At 40.4% G+C, this 23533-nt stretch overlaps 1 protein-coding gene across 5 annotated transcripts in view; it reads right to left on the bottom strand.

The window, feature by feature from the left end:
* The window catches only part of Smco4 (single-pass membrane protein with coiled-coil domains 4), a 68621-nt gene that overhangs the window by 24638 nt on the left and 20450 nt on the right, over positions 1-23533 (bottom strand). For 4 of the 5 annotated variants that reach the window (XM_021252574.2, XM_021252578.2, XM_021252580.2 and 1 more), the window contains exon 2: positions 3117-3193. The exons of the other annotated variant lie outside the window; for it this stretch is intronic. The gene's annotated coding sequence lies outside the window, so the exon portion shown is untranslated. The remainder of the gene's footprint in view (positions 1-3116; positions 3194-23533) is intronic. 5 annotated transcript variants of the gene reach the window in all.

Consider the following 23533-nt stretch of genomic DNA (forward strand, 5'->3'; position numbering starts at 1 on the left):
CTCTACCTCAATCTGATAAAAGCCATCTATGAAAAACCAACAGCCAATTATCATATTAAATGGTCAAAAACTGAAATCCTTCACACTAAAATCAGGAACAACACAAGGATGTCCACTATCACCACTCTTGTTCAATATAGTTTTGGAAATATTAGCCATGGCAATTAGATAAGAGAAAGAAATGAAAGGAATAAAGACAGGAAATGAAGAAGTCAAATTGTCATTATTTGCAGATGACATGATACTCTATATAGAAGACCCCAAGAACTCCAACAAAAGTCTTCTACACCTAATAACCAAATTTAGTAAAGTAGCTGGATACAAGGTCAACACACAAAAAATCAATAGCTTTCCTTTACATGAACAACAGACTCACTGAGAAAAGAGGGCAAATAATTCCTTTCACAATAGCATCCAAAAAACTGAAATACCTAGGCATCAACCTAACTAAAGAAATCAAAGACCTCTTCTCTGAAAACTATAGCACTCTGAAAAGAGAGATTGAAGATGATATATCAGAAAATGGAAATACATCCCCTGCTCCTGGGTAGGAAGGATCAATATAGTGAAAATGGCCACACTTCCAAAACTGCTATATAAATTCAATGCAAACCCAACTGAAATCACAGCACCATACTTCATGGACCTTGAGAAAACAATCCAAAAATTCATTTGGAACAAGAAGAGATCCAGAATAGCAAAAGCAATTCTAGGTAACAGAGACATGGCAGGGGGTATTACAACCCCCAACAAGAAACTATACTACAAAGCTACTGTAATAAAAACAGCATGGTACTGGCAAAGAAACAGACCTGAGGATCAGTGGAACAAATTCGAAGATGCAGAAACAACTCCAGACATCTCATCTTCAATGAAGGAGCCAAAGACCCTCACTGGAGGAACAACAGCCTCTTTAATAAATGGTGCTGGAAAAATGGGTTTCAACTTGCCAAAGATTACAACTTGACCTATATCTCTCATCATGCACTAAACTAAAATCAAAATGGATTAAAGATCTAAATATTAAAACAGAAATGCTAAACTGGCTGGAACAGAGGTTAAGTAGAACTCTTGTAGACAATGGTGTAGGAAAAGATTTTATGAACAAAACCTCAGTTGCTTGTGAACTAGCATAAACAATCAACAAGTGGGATCTTTTCTTACTAAAAGTCTTCTGCACAGCAAGAGGAACCACCAACAGTGTGAAGAGACAACCCACAATGTGAGAAAAAATTTTGACCAACTGTCCCTCAGACAAAGGTCTACTATCTAGAATATTAAAAAGATCAGACCTCCCAAATTTAAAGACTCAATCCAAAAATGGGCATCTGAAATGAATAGACATGTCTCAAACAAAGAAGTAGAAATAGCAAATAAACATATGAAAAAATGGTCCACATCACTGGTCATTCAAGAGATGCAAATGAAAACAATGCTGAGAATCCACCTCACCCCAGAAAGAATGGCTGCTATCATGAAATCAACCAATAACAAATGCTGGCAGGGCTGTGGGGAAAGAGGAACACTGCTCCACTGCTGGTGGGAGTGTAGACTGGTGCAACCACTGTGGAAATCAGTATGGAGATACCTCCAAGAACTAGGACTGGAAGTCCCATTTGACCCAGCTATTCCCCTGCTGGGTATCTTCCCCAAAGAATTAAAAGAATCGTACCACAGTGATATATGTGCACCCATGTTCATAGCACCACAACTCACGATAGCTAAAACTTGGAAACAACCCAATTGTCCATCAACTGGAGACTGGATAAAGAAAATGTGGGGCTTTTTTTAATAAAATGGAGTATTACTCAGCCATAATGAACAAGAAACTAGAGATATTTATAGCTAAATGGATGCACATTGAGGCAAGACTCTTAAGTGAAATAAATAGGACATACATATGTAAATACTGAATAGTTTCTCTAGTGTGAGAAACTGAAAGTGTAAATAAGGAGTAAAAGGTATAATAGATAATGTGAAATAGGAAGAAAAAGTGCAAAGAGGAAGGAGAAGTAGGAGGGGTAGAGGAAAAGAAAGGAAGGAATGGAATTAATAGGAGAAAAAGAAAAAATGGAAACAAAGTCTTTGTAGATAGGGAGGGGTGGAGAGGTTGAAGGGAGGGCAGCAGAATTGAGAAAAAATAAGTACCAAGATGGATTATGTAAAGGTGCAAATTTCCAATGATGAATGTCATTATATTGTATATCTTAAATATACCAATAAAATTAATTTTAAAAACCTGGCTGGAAGATCTCAGGAAGACACCTGCTTTTATAAGAAAGCTGCCTGGCTGGAGATGGGGAAGATACCAGGGTCAGACTGCATGTCTCAAAAGAAGATCAAGACCCTCTTCTCTGAAAGAAACATGGGGACCAGTAAGAGACGGGGCACCCAGGTTTGGGGGACCAGCAGTTTGCCCAAAGAGAAGGACCACGTTGCGGGGGGTGGGAAAAAAAACACATTCTGTTCACACTGGTAGTGACCTTAAGCAAAACTCTCAACCTCTGAGCTTGTTTCTGAAAATGGAAAGTTATCACTTGGCTCAGCCCTGCTTCTCAAGATTGGTGGGTAAAGGAAATCTGGTGATGTGTGCATTAGTACCCTGCAAAAAGGAAGGCACTCTACAAATATAACAGACAAGTGGGTTACTGCTGAATGGGAAGGGCTGTGGCAAAAGATAACTGGTGAAATGAGTTCCTGGGGAAACATGACATGTGCATAAACACTTTGAGAAAAGTGACCTACTGATTACTTCATTTATAGCAAAAAGGTTGGTGGCAGGGAGGTGGAGTAAGATGCAGCTCTTCACTGCTTGAAGCAGCCTGGTTGCTCACAAGGAAGGAAGATGGGTTCTGAAGAGGACACAATCAGGGAGACCAAAGTCCTACCCACAAACTGCTCTTTGTGCCAACCCCATTTAACACCAGACATAGCTGAGCGGGCAAGGGCAAGTTGGGGAGGCGTTTGACAAAGGCCTCAGGGGATGAACAGGAAAACTTGGCCAGGCAGAGGGTAAAATATTATGTAAATTGCATAAATAAACTAGGCATGACTGAAGAATGATAGGGACAGTAATCCCTCCGCAATATGAGTTTCCATTATAAGAGAATTTTTACCTTTTCTTCAAATTCAAGAACCGCTGTTTCAATAATTTCAGCAAATTTATTTCCAATAAAGGTGACTTGAGTTATTCCTGTTGAGAAATTAGAAGAAGAGGTATAATAGATACCTGGCAACGTGGGCTACCCTTCCAAACACCCCTTTTCTTGGGACTCTTGCCTTTGTGGAGGTCACCTGGCTCCCTTCCCCCAACTTAGGGGTGGGGAAAGTGCACTGGTCCCCCAGGTCAGCGCCAGACAGACAGAAGCAGACACGCTGCAGCCAAGTTAGCCCTGAGTTAGCGGGCCTGCCCACTCTGGTTCCCAGCAGGCTGAGCAAGCGCTGCTCCTGTATTCCTGAGATTTTTAAACTGATATGAAAGCATTTCAGTTTCCTACAACCAATAATCACGGATTTAAAATGAAAGATCCAGGGATGGGTCTAATAAAAGAAACAGAAGTAGAGAGTGAAGGAATAGAGGCTTCTGAAATAAGCCTTGGGAAAAATAAAAGATGAGAGAAAGTGCCATGGTCTGAACTACTGTCCCATAACACTGAGAAAAAAGAAGAGTTGAGTGAGAGTAAGAGTGAAGACCCAACAAACTATTTCATAAAATCCCAGTGGCATTAAATATTAAAATGGAGACCCAGATCCCAGGGTTGGGAGTATGCTCATAATGTGAGGCTTATCTGTAACAAAGCAAAGAATTTCATTGAAAATACCAAGGTAGAATCTGAAAAGTCTACAGTAAGCAAAGAATAACTGAGTAGTGGAATAACACAAAGATAAGTCTTGGCTTACTGTGCTGTCTTTTCTTTCTTCCTTTTTTCACTGTCTTAAAGAATAAACACTTCACTTACCCTTGATTAAGTAGGGAAGTTAGTGGCAGCTTGGTCGGGCAGTTTTTCTTCTGTTCTTGCTGGGTTTGTTTACATGGCTAGAGTCATTTGGCAGCTCAACTGGGCTGGATGACCCAGCTTCGTATTGGTGATTGGTACTGGCTATGCTGCTTTTATGTTTTATTTTAATAAAGATAAACACTCCCCCACACTGAAAACTTCAAACATATATAGCCAACCTCTATCACTTCACCATATTTCCCCATTAATTCTTGGGTTGGTCAATCATGAACTCACTTACTGTAGGGTTTCAAAAATCTAACCTCCTCCAGCCCCTCTTCTAGGAAGCAGTGATTCTGGTGCAGCTCAGAGATTAAGGTAGGTGAAAGTGAGGGCTGGGAGGCAAAGCTGGGAAGAAGAGAGTCAGTTCTTCCAAGGCCATGAATACCAAGCTGAGGAGCTCGGACCTTACTGAGCAGTGTATGAATCAAGATGACTATAGGTAATCTAGTCCTATCCCCTAAGAGATAATTATTATTCAGAAAATATAGACAGTTAAAACTGGGTTCTGGAGAGATCTGATCCAAACCACAAAGACAGAAGCAGTGGGATGAAAGTTAAGTCGACAGTAAGCTGCCAGGGATGTCCACCCTTAGCAGAATCCTTTGCCTGCTGTGTTGGTTTGCTAACTGTGGCAATGGCTCTAAAAATTTGCCCTGGTTTCTGGGCATCCTGAGCAGTCTGTTGCTCCAGGAGCTTGCTGGAGCTTCAACTTTCACTTAGCAGATAGAGAACAGTGACAGGGATGCCAGCCGGCCTGCAGAACAACCCCAACAGCACCTTTGCTATCTGCTCACTCCAGATCTAGCCTTGTCTATCCATTTCCAGTAGCAGAGGCACCTGTTGCTCTGATCCCAGCATACTACTGCCTTTCTCTGGGTCTCAGTTTCCTCAGCCATAAAACAAGGAAGGGAGACTAAACTGAATCAAAGGGTGGTCTCAAATCAATGGTATCCACCAACTCTTTGTTGACAGTTCATGACAAGAACAAAAATTTAGAGTAAACACCTGGAAAATTTTATAGCAATATGATAGGGATACCCAGCCACGTTAATATGCTTGAGATGGAGAGACAGCCTTGATTACCTTAGTGGGCCCACACACACAAGAAAGCAATGTGAACACAGAGAAGAGACTGGAATGGTGGTGCCCATGCTTCGGAATGCCAACAGCTACCATAATTTGGGAAAGCATGGAAAAATTCTCCCCTAGATCCTCTGAACTCAGGAGAGTACAGTCAGGCCCGCACCTTGATTTTAGACTTCTGGCCTCTGGATTTGTAATGGAATAAATTTCTATTGCTTTAACCACTTAACAGTTACTCAGGCAGTTACTCAAGCATCACTCAGGCAGCTGTCATTTCAACCAGTCAACTCTTGTATTAAATAAATTTGATAAAATTGTTGTTTTTATATTCCTTGTTATATTATCTTATAAAATTAATGATAAATATGCAATTTTTCATCATCTTGTGTTTAAATAATTGGACTGCTAAGTGGTTAAGCTTAGTTCACAGAAATTTGTTATAGCAGCTGCAGGAAAGTCATTCAAGCCCTTGTACTGTGCTGATTTCAATGCAGGAGAAAGTATTCATAAGTTAAATGGAAAAAGTAGAGTCAAAATTTATACACAATGCTCTTAATTATGCATAAAATACATACAAATAGAACAAAATGTTTGTAGTGATTATTTCTGAGTAGTAGAATTATGAGTAATTTTCAGCATTATGCCTTTTGATATTTTTCCAAATTTCTATAATTAGTGTGAATTATTTTTCAAAGAAAAGAAAGTTTAAAAATTAGCAATTCATGATTTGCTGCAACTCTGACTGAAACACAAAGATTGGAATCAAGAGGTCCAAAACTCCCTGATAATTGTCTTAATTCAATCTCAGAACAACACCTGGAAAAAACAGCAACCCAGTTGCATGCCATTCTCTAAGTGTCTCCAACTCAACCCTTGGTCTCTTGAAAGTCTATTAGTTTTCAGACTCTTGACAGGAGCATGATGTGGCTGAAGAAGTTTCAGGCTTCAGCAAAAAGATAACCTGAGATGGTCAATGTTTTCCTGCATATCTATCCACACACAGGCAAGGGGAATGGAAGATTTTTACGCTTCCTAGAGTTTATCCAGCCTAAAGTCTGTGGCCACACATCAAGAAGCAAAAGCATCAGTTAATAAACATGTAACTGCTTGATTTCTTTGTAGGTGACTTCACAGAATGAAATATCAAATTAAAGACTAGCCTAATCTTCTTACAAAAGTCTTGACTCCAAAGATAATCTGTTCCCAAAGTCTCCTACGATCATCTATCCAATCATAGGTCATAAGACCAAAGGTCAATTTTACTGTATCAACATCACATCCTTTGATTAGACATGTTCATATAAATAGTGTACTCTATTAACATTTTCACCAATGTGTGGGCAGTATTAGACCAAAACAGACAGTAGGATATGTTTTTGTTTTGCATTTTGCTTTGCATAGAAGGAAAGAGAAGAGTCAATGATTCTCTCCAACATGGGGATAGGTCAGAAGAGAGGAACATATAATGCATGTCATATGGTTTGAGTCCACCCAAGACAGCACAGGAAGTGAAGGTGCTGGGTGATGAGACCACAGTAGTATAGGGTATGTCCTTCAGCCCCAGATCTTTCTAAGCACATTTAGGTACTCTGTATTTGGCCCATCAACAGATACAGCACCTGCTATGTGTCAGGTGCTAAGTGGAAGCTGTCTCACATTTTAAAAGCTATCTTCAACATGCTACACTCTAGTATGACACAGGTGGGCAAGTGGCTGACATTCTTCAGCATCAGCCATCTGCATCACAGGAATGCCAGCAGTAGTACTGAGAGGAAGACCTAAATGGGCCTGGCAGAGCTTTCAAAATGTGCACACCAAAACATAAATGATTTAGCACTCTTCATCTTCCTACAAACCATTCTCATAACTTCTAATTCCAATAATTAGTTGATAAATGCTGGTACTATATCTCCCACTTAACATAAACAAAATAGTAACAATTTTCAAGTCGGTTTCTTTCCACTTGTCTATCTAGGTTAGATACCTAGCAGTATTTAACCTTAAGTAGTATTCATCAAATATTTGAGTTATAAATTTATAGAAGAATGAACACAGACAATTTCCTCATCTGTTAAAATGGAAAGGCCAAGAGACAGAATTGTTTTCCAAAGAAAATTCTGAGGTCCCTAATCATGTGGGTTATGCCATGAAAAAAGAAGTGCAGAAGCAAAGCTGGGAAATGCTACATTCTGTAGCCTCCTACATTATACAATAAAGAATCTAGAGCAGGGTGTGGTGATGCACACCTGTGACCCCAGCACTCTGGGAGGTTGAGGCAGGAGGATCACGTGTTCAAGCCCAGCCTGGACAACTTAGCAACACCCTGTCTCAAAATAAAAAATGAGAGAAGGGATGAGTATGTAGCTCAGTGAGAAGGCCTTGGGTTCAATCCCCCACATGGGGGTGGGGGTGGGGGACCTAGGAAATCCTTCAACTAAAAACTTGTTTGAATATTCCCATATCCTTTCCTGCTTAACACCTGTTCATGTAAGGAAACCATGGGAATAAAACCCAAGCTCTTCATATGTTCAAAATATAACTATTAAGCCTTCACAATGTTGAAAATGATGGTGATACAGACAGTTAACAATGAGTGAGACTGATTGGCAGTACCAGACATGGTATGTGGTGTTCCTGCCACCAAAATGAATACGAAACCTGGCTCACAGTGTATTAAAAGAGAATAATGCACAAACAATTATAGCTAATATTAGCTGAAGTGATACACATACATAAATATACACAGGTATAGCCAGGTGTGATAGCCCATGCCTATAATCCCAGCTACTGAGGAAGCTGAAGCAGGAGGATCACAAGTTCAAGACCAGCCTAGGCAAACTCAGCAAGATTCTGTTTAAAAATAAAAAAGGGCTGGGGATGTAGTTTCGAGCTGAAGCACCCCTCAGGTTCAATTCCCAGTACCACACACACATACACACACAAAAATAAAACCAGACACATATATGTACATATACACACATAACATACATATACAACATAGATGTGTGCATATATGCATGTACACTATGTACACACACAAGGGAAGAGAGGGGGTGGTGAAGATGTGTGTTGCAGACAAAAAGGGCATGGAGCCAAGACATGAGAAACAAAAATCCAATGTGTGCAGATGAAGAGCAGTTAGTCTCATCCAGCAGTTTTCAAAGAGTGGTCCACAACCCTTTCAGAGGCTCTTACAACATCAAAAGTTCTTCTACTGTGTTGACATTTGCATTGATAGTACAAAAGCAATAATGATAAATGTCAGTGCAGCAGGATGAATCAAAGCAGCGGCTGATTATATTGGTACTAATTACAGTACAATTAACTACAAATATTACTAATCTGTATCAGTACTCACTGTATTCTCCACTGCCACATGTTCACAGTTTTTCTTTAAGTTTACCTAAGAATATCCTCAATGAAACAATAAAATTTATTAGTTTCATCAAATATCAACTCGCAAGGGCTCATTTTCACAATATCCCCTGTGACAAATGCTAAGGACTCAACCAGCATGCCTGCTTCAGGCTCCAGGAAGAAGGCACTCACATGACTTCAGCTGCAGGCTGTAGGGGGCCACTGTTCCTCGGAGACATCATGCTTACTTGGAAGAATGACCGACAAGAAAAGTGTGGTTATTCAGATTTGGATATTTATGAACACTTTCTCAAAAATGAATAAAGTGTTCCTGCTATTTCAAGGAAAACTAATAGCATCTGTTGTTAAAGGTGAAATGTGAACTCTCAAGCCAAAAGTAAAATGTTGGAAAACTCATACCCATCAGTGTGAGCTCCAGAGCATCCCAATACTTAAAGACATTTAGGTGAAAATGGCAGTAACATCAGCAAATGTGGTATTTTTATTTTTTCTAAAGTCTGATATTAAATGATGTATTTTAATATATTCCAAAAAACTGACACATGCTATGACAAAATCATGCACAAAAATTCCTTTAAAGAGCAAAGACAGATGAGTAAACTTTAATGTACCAGAGAATGAAAAGTTTGTGGGCATTGTTTTAGATTTCACACTGCCACAAAGCTTTGAGAAACTACTGGTGTCATGTTCTAAAATAGTTTCAAAGACTATCCCAAATTAACTGAAATGACTACTCAAATACTCCTCTCTCAACTACATACTATCTGTGTAAGGCTGGATTTTCTGCTTATAGTTCACCTAACACAACATACTCCAATAGAATGAATACAGAAGCACTTATGAGAACCCAGCTACCTTCTATTTTTTTTTTTAAAGGAGGAAAGGAAAGGTTTATTTAGCTCACAGTTTGTAGAAGTTTCACTCCATAGTCGGATGGCTCCAAGGCAGGGTGGCGTGGGAGAGGGGCATTGCAGAGAAAAAAACAGTTCATGGCAGGCAGAAGGCAGCAAAACAAGCAAGGGAGGAGCCCAGCTACCTTCTATTAAAGCAGACATTAAAGAGATTTTTTTTTAAAGTAAGACAATGTGACTCTTACTAAATGTGTGTTTTGGAAATAGTTATTTTTCATTAAAATGCTACTTAAGTTATATAATGGGTTTATTGCTCTTATATGAACTAATTTAATAAATATTTTAAATCTTTTGGATTTCAATGTCTAACAAACTAAATGTTGCTAGATACAATCTATATAAATGAAATCCCTCTGGGGAAATCTCATCAATTTTTAAGACTTAGATAAAAGAGTGATAAAACCAAAGGCTAAGGAAGACCAGCCTAGTGTGGCAGAGGAGGGAGTGGTAGCAGGTAAGGCAAAGAAGCTGGAGGGAGAGACATCATTAGTCTTTGACACTGTGATGGGGTGTTCAGAACTGATCTTACAAAAGCCAAGAAAGGTGCTGTCTCCAAAACACTTTAGACAGATTTGCCTTTTAGAAAGAGCAAGGATCGCTGGGGATGTAGTTCAGTGGCACAGCACCTACCTGGCAAGTGCAAGGTTCTGAGTTCAATCTCTGGTACAAAAAAAAAAGTGCAAGGATATCAGAAAAGAGCCCTCAACTCCATGAACAAATGATTCTAAAAATAAGTACATGGGAAGTCAAATTGTAGGGCACTGAAGGCCCATTATTATAACCTTAAAAAAAGAAATACAAATTTCTACAAAAGAGCAGAAACAAAATATTAAAATTTAATGATGGATAAAAAGGAAAGTAGAGTCTTGCAGAGAAACTTGCAAACAAATAAAATTCTGCAAAATAAGGGAAATGATCAGTAACAAAGTGCAAGGCTTTAAACATCTAAAGATGCCAAAATCAAGATGTATTTCAGGCAAGTCTGGAAAATAAAAATAAAGGAGCCAGCACAGAGCAATAAACAGCAGTAGTAAAGAGGGAAAATGAATGCACCCCAGAGAAGACAAACAGAAACATTTAGAAATAAAAAGTAGTGAAGAAAGGAAATCAGTTCCTATTTCCAGAGCCTGGACTCTAGCCAATCAACACACACTCCACCACTAGAGATGAGAAAAGAGGGAACAGAAACACCTCCAGAGCGAAGGAGTCCCCAGTAGTCTGGACAAGCAGACTTGAACAAGTATCTCACTCAGAAAAAGTCTGATTACACCATCAGGAACAGAGTACATACAGAATAGACAAATGACAACTATTAAAACTTGCTGTCAAGGAGCTTACAAACATTCATGATTTTCTAAGTGGAAAAAGCCATTCTTAAGACAGTTTTAAGTAAAATTAGAAAGGTGTCCAATAGAAAACTTCAAGCAGAAAAACTTTGGCAACTTTCTCAAACACACTGGGTCTCAGATTCCTCTTTGGCAAAATGGGGTCGACCATTTAATTTGAGGTTGGTGGGAACAGAGGTATGGCATTAGGGACACTGTGAGCACAGGTCTGACATAAGGCAGACACTCAACAAATAAAAACTATTAATATTATTATTGTTACCAGGTTCTGAGGTCTCCTTCTAAAGATGTTTTCTAGGTTCTATCTTGAACCAAAGAACTGGTTAAGACAAGTGCAAAAGGTAGTGAGATTTTACACTTATTAAATGTAGGAAAAGAAACATGTTCTGTAGAGTGAGTGTCGGCCAATTAAAAATATGAAAAGAAGGCCAGGGATTTAGCTCAGTGGTTTCGCCGCCTGCTGCGCAGGCACAAGGACCTGAGTTTGATCCCCCATACCTAAAAATATGAAAAGAAGTACACCCTACAGGGTCAGAGTGGACCACTGTGAAAGAGAGCACAGTGGCCACGAGGAAAACGGCAGCTGTCTTTTGTATCCCCCACTCTTCAGGGTGACATCAGATCTAGGCCATCCTATCAAAAACCTGCTTGCATTCTCCTGGAAAGAACTGAAAATAGTGCAGGGATTTGGGGACTGTTTTTCTGTGTATTTCCTGGTTCCCTCTTATTGACAGGTCACACCCACTTGCTCAAGCAGTTTGCCACACCCTAATCTCCTACTTCATTGCTGCTTTAGTTGACATTTCTGCCAAAGCAGGATTTACGGTTCTTAGTACACTCACCTAGGCCAGAAAGGTCCTCAAGGTCAAATGTGAAGGTTTAAAAATCACTAATACCTGACCAGGGACAAGGAATTTGAATGGCTCTGGCCTGGGGGTACACACAATGGGTGGATGAGAACTTCCTTTACCCAGCTCAGGCTTGGGTCTACTTGCAGCATCCATCACAAAGGCACACTGTCAAGCACAAAGAGAAACTAGAAAGAAAAGATTTTTTTAAAAACCACCTTCCTAAACAGCCAACACCACTATGCCCGGTACCTTTCATACCCAATGTCTCTCTCCTGACTGTCATGCTCAGTCCAGATGAAGGCTTGTGCGCTATTACTCCCATTTCATAGTCCAGGAAGCTGTCTCATGGCTAAACTGCTCTCTGGACCTGAGGTCCAGGACTTTTACTAGACCACAATGCCCAGCCCACAGGGACTGCGGGCCTGCCCAACAGCTGTAGGCCTGCAGCTCTACATCCAGTTAGAACTAAATTTAAAAGTAAAAGCAAAGAAAAAAATCTCAAAAAATTGTGACTGAGTCACAGAAATAAAGGCCAATTAATGAGATGCTTTTTAGGAAGGTCAGAGAGGAAGGAATGGGTAAGGAATATTTTGACAGGCATAATCAATTCAGCCAAAAATAAGACTCTTCCCTTTCTTCACTGCCCGTCAATAATGGAACACCTAATAAGTAAGTATTCAGTGATACGCCAGATGATGTCTTCAGCAGCTGGAGATGAGTTGTACCTCTGCCCTCAGACAGACATTAAGTGAACAGGAAAATTGGGTTGGGGTATAGGGCTTCATATATGCTAAATAAGCTCTATATCATTGAGCTACAATCTTAGCCCTTTTTATTTTAAGACAAAGTCTTGCTAAATTGTCCAGGCTGGCCTCAAACTTGCAATCCACCTGTCTCACCCTTCTGAGTAGCTGGGATTACTCCACTACACCCAGCAGGAAACTTTATGGCCATTTTGAGTATTATAAACTTGCAGTACAGAATACTATGGAGGTGGGTCCTGAAGAGGTCTAAATCTCAGAAGTCACAGGAGCATAGGTAACGGCCCTAATGACTTTCAAAGCCTGACACACCTTGGAGCTAAAAGGCCAATGGGGCAGAAAAGAGTTGAGAGGCAGGCAGAAACCAGATTATGGGGCTTTTTGACCACACAGATCTTACTCTTCTAACAGAAAAGGTTCTTCAAAGATCTCCTTGGAGGAAGGCATCATTTGATTTGCATTTTAAAAGGTTACTGTGGCCGCAGTAAGGAGACCTGGAGGGTATAAAGTGAATGTAGAGTTCTATCAAACATAGTTTCCAACATTTTTTATCCACAACCTGCAAGTACTGTGACACTTTACTCTGCAACCCAGTCAGTTCATGTTCACACTCCCACACACTCTCACCCACATGGCTGAGAGGCCAGCCAGCAGCCTGCACAGGAACTCTGGCATTCTCTGTGACCCTGAGCCAGCTTCTCAAGTTGCGTGAGGCTCAACTGCAAACAGTGCTAGTAAAATGTGGCCAACTGTATGTATGAATATTGCACTGTCTCTCTGGGGTGAGAAACTGAAAGGGTAAATAAGGACCCAAAACGTATAACAGATAATACATGTGAAACAGGAAGAAACAGCTCAAGAGGAAAGGGGAATGGTGGGGGGCGGGATGAGAACAGAAGGAAAAAATGGAAACAAAGCCTTTGTAAATAAGAAAGGGAAGAGGGGTTGAAGGGAAGGGAGGGAAATGGGAAAAAAAGAGGAATCAAGATACAGTGTGTACAGGTACAAATTCCCTATGATGAATGTGATCATTATGTATATCTAAATTGTTCCCATAAAATATTTTAATTAAAAAATAAATTGTAGGGGATAAAGAAGTCAATATATGTAAAACCCTTAACAATGTTACTGTTTGTAACACTATCATTACATACAAGTTAAAGCCTCATCCTTACCACATGTAGTACATGTTACATTTTCCATCCTACTTTTTCTGTATTTTTGAAATGCTAGAAAAGACCTTCTAGATTAATTTTAGAATTCAGAAACAAGGATCATGACCTACAGTTGATGATGATGACTTGGATGATAGTAACAGAGAGGAAAGTAGAGGGCAGCTATTGCTATCATTCAAATCCAAGAATATAGGGCTTGGTGAATACTTGAATATAAGGGAGAAGGGCATGGTGGCTCACATCTATAATCTTAGCACTCTGGGAGGCTGAGGCAGGAGCACTCTGAGTTCAAGCCCAACCTGTGCGGCTTAGCAACTTAGTGAGACCCTATCTCAAAACAAAAAATAAAAAGGGCTGGGGATAAAGCTTAGTGCAAAGGCCCTGGGTTCACTCCCCAGTGTTGCAAAAAAGGGGATTGGGGTGAAGAAAAAGAAAACTATCAAAGACATTTTCAAACCTCTGGGCTTACCACAGTGCCATTTCTGAGAAGGGGATCCCAGAACGAGGAGCAGGTTTTAGTCTGTGGAAGGAGAGGAAACTAAGGCTTTGTCTTTCAATCTAGACTTTCTGCCTGGAAGAGGATTTGGGAAGAGATGACAAAGGAACCTTCACTTCAACACTTTCCCAAGCAGGACAATATACAGAGATTTCACATCACAACTGTAGTTAATAACACAATGCATTTGTCTAGACTGTGCTTGGTGCAGGGGGAGTCTTTTTGAACTGAACACAGCAAGTGGCTGGTAGAGGACTTGGGGATTTGGGGATCCCGCCAAATGTCTGTCTTTATCCGACCAACATAAAACACTAATCACATTTAATTACAGTCCATTTGCCCATCTGTTTCCCTACTAACCAAGCTGCTTCAGGGCAGGAACTACCCTGTCTCATAAATCTTTCTATTCCCCAGACCACCCTAGCCCTCTACCTGCATACTGCTTGTAGTAGGTGCTCAGTAAACATCTGCTGCATGACTCAACAGGATAAAACTCCTGAGCAGGCCATTTCCAGTGCAGAAATTACAACACAGTAATGCAAATGGAGTGGAGGCAGAATCTGCTAGGAGAATTTGGATTATTTAAAGATATGAGTCAACAAAAAGCCAATGGTTCATGGTGAAAATGAGTTTGCAATAAAATGTTAAACTCTGGGATATGCACTGGGCATAGATCATCATGATGGCCAGAAACACTTTGCAGGTGTGGGATAGAATCAGGAAGACAAAAATAAAAATAAATATTGGAAAAATGAAGCCATAAGCCTGTGTAGATATATTTCAATCATCCTAAATGTTTAATTCTTGGCATCACTTCCCTTGTTACATTTCCCATCCGCTCTATGCCTTCTCCAGGAAGCCTCTCTGTTCCCAATCCTCTGCCATCCTGCAAAGCCCAACTGCTTTATATGTCACCTCGCTTTTCTACAGGTACATGATTTATTTCCCCAACAGAGAGGAATGGCTGTACATACACTCTTATCCACTCCACTCTCACCCCTTGCCCAGAGGAGCCATCCAATAGTTTAATTCATTTTTATATTGAGTAACTGATACTGCCATTAACTACCAAATTCAAATTCGTAATTCTGAACTCACATTCTTTAGGTGCAACCGTTTCTGAAGCTACATATTTATAATAACAGCTGCATCTGTTTAGCATCTACCCCATACCAGACATAGCTAAGAACCTTAGACACATCATCTCCTGTAATCCTCAGTCATTCCCATTTTGCAAGTGACAACACCCAAAGAGACAACATGGTTTAGTAAGTGGCAACACCAGCATCCAAACCCAAAGCTAGATAAATGTGCAGTTACTTCAAAATTTTACCACCATTATCTCTGTCAAAGAGAGATGAAGAACGGCCCATCTGACACGAGGCAGCACTCTCTGCTTCCCAGGACATAATTAAGACTCAACTCAGAAAAGCCTTTTTTAAGCTTGGAAAGGCCATAATTTATCAAGGGTCACTCATTCATTTCCTATAAATACATAAGTCAAGTCAAGTAACTCTGAGATTAAAAAAAGAAAATAGAATGCACTAACAGTATCATTTGTTCCTGAAAGAATGTTTAATTTACAGTAAGAAACCCAATGATATTCAGGACAATCAAATCATTAGTCTCCGGTAGAAAATTACAAAACGTGTAGGCCTCCATATCCATGTTACAGTTCCCCCAGGTTTTCATGTATTACATTTGATCATTTCACTAAGTATGAGGCAATTCAGGTATCCTGCACACATAAGGAAAAAAAACAAAACAAGTTCCATGAGAGACACTGAGGGTCACAATGTCTATTACTTAGAACCCTTGGACAGAAGAAAATAAAACACTTCTGCTTAGCTAAGACAAAAAAAAAACTAGGAAAAGCAAGTGGGCAGAGGGGGCTCCCAGATGAACATATTTGATCCCTGCCTGCAGCTTCATCTGATCCTGCTGCAGGCCAGCTTTCACTACTGACAGCATGTCAGGGTCCCTGGGGGCTCCAGACCCTCTTTACCCGTTCCAGGACTCCAGAGGAAAGGGCTCTCAGGCCTCAAGTTCGGCAATTCAAAGACATGGACTTAAAAGAATGTCCTATGCCTCTGTGCTTCTCCCAAGACCTATTTTGGGGGCAGCAGGGTGGAAACAATAGGAAAGACAGCAGCTCTCCATCAAATTCTCATCTCTCCACTCCCACTGTCTTAATATCTTTGATCTGGCTGAGGGGTCCAAAATCGGTTCTACACTTTTCCTTTGTAATTTCTACACAGAAGCTGCTTTGCATTCACTTACAGAGAATCCATGCCCTGGTGTCTCTGAAGAAACAGGTGAAGAAAGGCCTCATTTTAACAACCCATTTATTATACGGCTACAGTTACTGCCTTTGATTCTCTTGAGACACCTGGGTCCTCATAATAAATTCTTCCTTTTCTTAAAAAACAATTCAGAAAGACCCCTGATTAGAACATGGGAAATCAAAACCCACACTGGTGGGCCCCAAGAGTGGATGGAAAAGTACAGAAGAGGACGGGTGTGGCAGTTCCAAAAGAAGGAAGGAGGATGAGGCAGATGAAATAAGTGAAATCCCAAATACGTAATGACTAAGCCCTGCTCTTTAGACCCCAAGTCCAAGGATCTTTCTTCCTTTTATACCACAGTTGTCATTATTTGTGCACTAAGGCGTGAAGCACAAACAGTAAAGAACCACCAGGACATAATAAGGTGCTAATTGTGCAGTAAAGATGTTTAGTGCAAACAGAATTAGAAAGGAGAGATCAACATACCCATTTACATCCAAGTAGTTTCCTACAATTAGAGATCTCTAATCCACAACTGTGTGCTGCCTAAGAAGATATAAAAACTATTTCCTTACCAAGGAGAGTCAGAGGAGCCTCCCTCACCACCTGCCCTCCTTCTCTACAACTGAAGGATGGGAGCCTCAACCTAGGGATGGCGTGTGTTCCTCCTTCATGCAGCTGAGAAGAAACCAGGAATCAGAAATACAGAACAGGGCTACAGAAGTGAACCCAGTATCTCAGTGTCTCCTGCAAATACCGGGGGCTAACCAAAGACACAAGCACATCTTACTGTGTGCCCAGTATGGATTTACAAACCAGCTCCAGAATGAGATGGACACCAATGGCAAAGCAGGCAGCTCAGCAAGGGAAGTGGGTAGGGGCACTAACCCCACACTGCCATAATGGGGCTGTTTTTTTCTTCAATCATTGTAGAGCCCTCACTGCCAGGCACTTAGTGCTTTACAAATAAAATACTCTGTTTTTGTTGGTAGAAGTCAGGTTTCACTAACACACGTGGCTTCGATGACTTCTAAAAAGAATTTAGAGAACAGGATTTTTTTTATCCTTTTTTCAAAGGTCTAATCTAAACCTAGATGGCTTGGTGTCAATTCCTATTTGTCCAGTTTGAGCATTTTGATTCTTTCTCAGTCTACTTCATTTTCTTTTTCCACAGACCTGAAACAAAGGTTAATATTTATTAAGCATATACAGCATGCCCAGCACTTTACATCTATTATCCCACCTGACTCTCACAGCAACCCTAGAAGGGAAAGCCTATTTTATGCCTCTTTAGAGGCTGAAAGAGGGGAGGCCATGCTAACTCACCCATGGGGGCTGAGTGACAAACTAAGACCCCAGCCCCTGAGAACTGCCTCCATATTCCCTTTCTATTAAAGTGCTCAGCCACAGAGCAATTCTTGTACATTACTTCAAAAGCTACCCTTGACAAGAACATATATAGCTTCTTCCCCTTCAATTTTTTTAAACTTGAGGTGAAATTCCTACGACACACATTAATCACTCCAAAGTATTATTTAAGCATTTAGGGGTATTTGAATATTTAGACAATTCTGTAGCATTTACATATTCACTATGTTGTAAAACCATCACCCCTATCTAGTTCCAAACATTTTCATCTCCCTCAGCCCCTGGAAACCATCCATTTGCTTTCTGTCTCTACAGTTTTCCCTGTTTGGAATATTTCTTATCGAATGGAATGATACAGTATGAGGCCTTCTGTATTTGGCATAATGTTTTCAAATTTTATCTATGCTATAGCAGTTATCTGTACCTTCATTCCTTTTTACAGCTGGATGTATCCAATAGTGGAAACTTGTGCTGCTTCTAAGGTTTGGCTATCTTAACTAGTGTGGCTATGAGCTTTCCTTTACAAAGATTTGCAGCACTGTTTTCAAATCTTTTGAATATCTAGGATGGAATTGTTGATGGAATTCCTATGGTAATTCTGTTTAATTTTTTGAGAAGTTATGCTTCCTTAAAGTATTTTTAAATCAAATCCAATCAAGAATAGCCAAAAGAAAACTAAAAGTAAAATGTAAAAATAGTTAAAAATATTTTTTCTTGTCTCATCTCATTATTTTAATAAGTTCAAATCTGGGCAAAAGGAATACAAACCATACATTCCTTTTTAAAAGGCTAAGGACACCACAAAGAGCAAATTAAGACATGCAATTCCACCAAACAATTAACAAGGGCTGCTGTATCTCCAGGATATTTTTAACAACAAAATCACACCTACCTAGGGCTCCACCAAAACCACACAGCTGGCTTTGAGACTTTTTAACCAAAGAAAACAGACAAGAGGACAAACACAAAGTGATGAACAAACACAGCTTTCTGGGGTAAGGAAAGATTAGATTCTCTGCCCTTGTTCTCACTTTTAGTAAGAACATTTTTCTCTTTGGAAAGATATTAAGTCCCTAATGTAAAAAAATGTCAGCAGTCTTTTAAAAAAAATCTATGCCTCCAAAGAGTATTTCTAATCAGATTTAAATCATCAGCAGTACTTTAAGAATGACTGAGTAGAAACCTAGTCTGAAACTAAGGTAAAATAAGTGAGCACAATAATCTACCCAAAGCATACATGCTCTCCTTTTGCATCTGGTCTTGGAGCAGTTTTTATGAGACAGTCACCAGTGATGATAACTAGAACAGGGGCAAGATAGGAATGCAGAGTTACTGTACCAAAAGAGGATGCATCAGCACCCTTAAGCAAAGAAGAAAATAGTCCCCTGAAGAACACAGTAAACTAACTACAAATGATAAGAATGACTCTTGGAGTAAAAGCAAGACATTGACATGACAGGGATGGCTGGCAAATCAGATAACGTGCAGGTGAGTTGGCAGCATTCTCTGGGCAGGTGTTCAATTAGGTTGAAAACAACTCGAGTAATTCATTGTGCATGCTTGTCCAAAAGAACCAGAAGATAAGCCTAGAACATAAATGGCATGCCAGACATTAACTCTACAGCTCCACTTTTTGCAAAAGTGAGGGCTGAGAAAATTACACGAAATTAACTCTAGTAAGCTCTTTAAATTTCAAGCTAAAATTAAAGGCCAGGAAAGAAACAAAGCCAGAAGACAGTTTATTGCGGATCACAAAAGCCACTCCTTTCTCATGAGTAGCTCTTCCTGGTCAGCCTCAGATACAGGCAATGCTGGGTGTTGGGTTGGGGAGCATAAGGACAAATAGATAACATATAAAATCCAACAGGAAAACAATGGAATCAGGCATGTTTGCAGGAACATCCCCTATGTGTAAGGCTCTGCCAAGAGGACACTCAACTCCAACCCAACAGGTGCTATCTTCAGTCTGAAAAAAATATAAAGCATAGGAGTCATTGGCAGTGCTAGGAAAGGGGAGAGACTTAAAATATGAATCAAGGAAAGAAAAACAAAGGTTACCAGGACAAATGCCTGGAGAGTAGCTCCAGGTCCTTATCAGAAGAGAGTCTCAATCCTAGAGACAGCATCACATCACTCAGGCCTCACAAGGAACAAGATAGTCAACAAGGTGGGCAGAATGTAAGAGCCAGAAGGCATCTGAACCATATAGGCAACTCTCTTGCTTCAAAGAAAAGAATACTGAGGTGCAGAGAACTTCAGCAATATACCTACCACAACCCTTAGCAACAACAAAGCCAGGTCTAGAATCCTGGTCTCCTTGAAGATGATGATAACAGCATCCATGTGCCGAAGAGTTTATGAGCACTCATTGGATGTTACTTAAGAATATAAAAAATCATTATAACTTGGGAGGAGAAAGAAGCCTCACGATTCTCCAGTCTGGACAACAGAACTGAACAGATCCAGACTTAAAAATTAGGGGCTAATGTAAAAACCCAGTCCATGCAGGATTTTGTCTAGGGTCCTGTACCTTCAGTATGTCACACATTTAACTATCTACACATATTTTAAGGTGAATGATTAATTCTGAGTGCACAGTAGGTAGGTCAGTGGATAATTTCAGAAATCAGTATTTACCAAATCTTGGAGCTTCCACTAAAACTATCACTGTGCTAGATACAAAACTATTAGTTTAAGTATATACACTGCTACATTCAATTTCAGAACTGTTGCTTTTTGATGAAATAAAAAACACCTGGTTTTCCCAAGAAATGCCATTTACATTCTAAGATTCCACTGTAATAGCCCAATTTCACTGTCTCTGAATGATGCTTTGTTTTCTCTAAATTACAGGACATCTTGCATGCACACACCTGTTCTGTTGCAACATCTACTTTCTTTCACTGCCAGAAATAAGCCACAGGCTCAAGCCACAAGTTCATCTCAAGATCAACAACCATCACAAAACTAGAGCTCCAGAAGGGGCCAGCTCTAGCTGGTACCAAGATCCAACATAAGTCACTTAATCTCTCTTAAGCACAAACCAAGAGTGGCAGATAATGTTTACTAACTGCTTACCAGATGCTAGGCACTGTACTAAAACCACTTGACTAACACATTCAATCTTCACAATACCTTTGGGTAGGTGTCATTTTTACACCTGGCTTAAAGATGGAGGAAGTTAACCAAAGTCATACAACTAAGACACTGTGGACACAGAACTCAACCCCAGGTATCTTGGACCTCACCAAGCTCTTAACTCATATACTTGATATGGGGGGAGAGGGGTGAAAATCTCCCTCTATCATTGAAGGTTCACTAATTGAGTCTAGGAAATAAACCGACACTAGGCAGATTAATAGGAGAAAAGGTACACAGTCTTATTTACATGCACACTGGTACTGACTTAGAGCAGACATACTAATGTTGGGTAAAAATCAGATTTATTGAAAAGAAAAACTTTTGTGTAGTTAGTGAGGATCAATTTTCAGAAAACTGAAGAAAACAGGTTAGGAAAACTATACTCCCACTTCCTGAAGGGCTCCAAACCTCTCCACCACTGATCCCTGAAAGGCCTGGCAAACTGGAGTATCTCTTACCTCCAGAAACTTCACACTTTATAAATACACCCTACGACCAACCAGAGAGTGCTTGTGGCCAACCTTCTGGGTAAATGAGGCCAACAGGATTTGATCCGGAAATTAAATGTCCATAAAGCCCAGGCACACTCAGTTCAAAATAGATATCCATGACCTACTTAGTCTTCGAGTGTCATTCTCAAAAACAGGTGGACTCTGAGACAGAGCTGCTGACTTCAGTGGAGCCCTGCACAGACCCCTGCCTTTTTGTCAGACGAAATGTGCGCTGCAATAGTGATGACTCCAAATATTGTCTCAGGGCAGCTGAACAGAAACTCCAACTTGAAAACAGCTGACTCAAACAGTTGTCATAAAGCAAAAAGTCACAGAGGTTGAGCCAACAGCTCATCCCCTCTGACTATCCCCAAGAAGCACTTCCATCCATGTGGACCAAGGGCTATACCTCTCATGGCAGTGTCTTTTCAAGCTACCCATCCATATCCTCATAACTACCTTCCCCATTAAACAGGGACTCTGTGAGAGCTAAGGCCCGTCTTCTTCATCTTGGTGCTCAGTGGTGTCTTGCACAGAAAAGAACCCAAAAAAGTGAGCTCCGCCCCCTGTAGCAACAGAGCTTGGTCTCATCCCACTCACATATGGCTAATAGAGATCAAAGACAGATATCTGCTATGAAGACACAGCAGACAGACAAGCACCACAGAGCTACAAAATAATCTAAATTATAATTCACTTCAATAAGGATATGTGAGTCTTAGGGACAGTGAATTCAAGGAACTTGGCTAGGACAAATTTCAGTAAAATCCCAAAGCATTCAGTGAGAGGTAGTAGAACACCAGGTAGACAGTGGAAAACTCTACTGCACTAACTTAGCAATAGTGGAAAAAGCAAGCTGATGGCAAAACAAAATAAAATAAAACAAAGCAAGCCTGTCACTCTTCACATCCAAACCATCCTCCTCATATGTCCAGGGTCAATCACAGACACTTCCCTTCACCATTACATGCTCAAAATTCCCATCACAGAAACTAACTTGAGAGCCCTTTCATTTATTTAGCAGTGTTCCTCTACACGATAACATTTAATCATCATCACTATCCTGGGAGGCAGGTGGAGTGGGCACTTTCATTTTGCACTTAAAAACAAGGAAACTGAGGGCAAAGCATGTCTCCCATGCAGTAAAAATCAAGACTGAAGCACAACCTCTAATTGCAAGTTCAATGCTCATTCTTCAAAATCAACCAGCAGGGCCCACTCAGACCTGAGAAGTCACGTAGCTGAGCTTTAGGCTACTGCTCTTTCCACTACATCCTGCTGCAGGCACTTTCTACAGACAGAACTCTAGCACACACCCTTTCTGGCACAGTAGCCCACACACAATAGCCTTTTTCACTTGGACAAGAGAAACACACAACTATCAATCTTGGTATTCACTGACAGTTGGCACCTATGTCACCTGAGTAGCACCTACACAGGGCTGACTACCACCTCCCCAACAAAGCACAAAACCCAACTATTAGAAGTTTCAAGGCAAAGACACACACAAGTAAACAGCTTTCTACAGTTACTGGTAGTGAAGCAAAGAATATGTACATCATAGACTCCAATGCCAGAAAGGAGAGAGCCCAGAAATTTGAAGCTCCTCTGAGTATCTTTTAGTTCTACATTCACCTTTCATCTCTGGAACTTACTAGCTCTATGACGTGAGCCAAGAGTTATAGTTTGGATCTTGAATGTCCTCCAAAGAAAGGCCCGTGTGTTGAAGGCCTGATCCCAGTCTGTGCTGTTATTGGGAAAGAGTGGAATTTTTAGGAAGCAGAGCCTAGTAAAAGGAAGTTAGGTCATTGGGAGTGAGTCTTTGAAGAGAATAACGGGACCCCAGCCCATCCTGTCTGTTTTCCAGACACAATGAGGTGAACAGCCTGCTCTACCACTCAGTCCTGCTATGATGTACTGCCTTACCATAGCCCTAAAAGGATCAAAGTCAGTGAATCTTGGACTGCAAACTCCAAAACCATGAATCAAAATAAACTTTCCTTTCTTTTTTTGTTTTTTGGTGGCACTAGGGATTGAACTCAGGGCCTTCACTGTGAGCTACAACCCCAACCCATTTTTATTTTTATTTTTGAGACAGGGTCTCACTGAGTCACTGTAGCCAGGCTAGGTTTGAACTTGCAATCCTTCTGCCTCACTCTCCCAGAGTACTAGGATTACAGACATGCACACCACTCCTGGTTGCTTCTTCTTTTTAAGTTGCTTTACCTCAGATATTTTGTCACAAT

The sequence above is a fragment of the Heterocephalus glaber genome, unplaced genomic scaffold (genome assembly GCF_053883595.1).
Source record: "Heterocephalus glaber isolate CG9 unplaced genomic scaffold, H.glaber_assembly_v1.0 deba00001429, whole genome shotgun sequence".
Lineage (NCBI taxonomy): Eukaryota > Metazoa > Chordata > Mammalia > Rodentia > Bathyergidae > Heterocephalus > Heterocephalus glaber.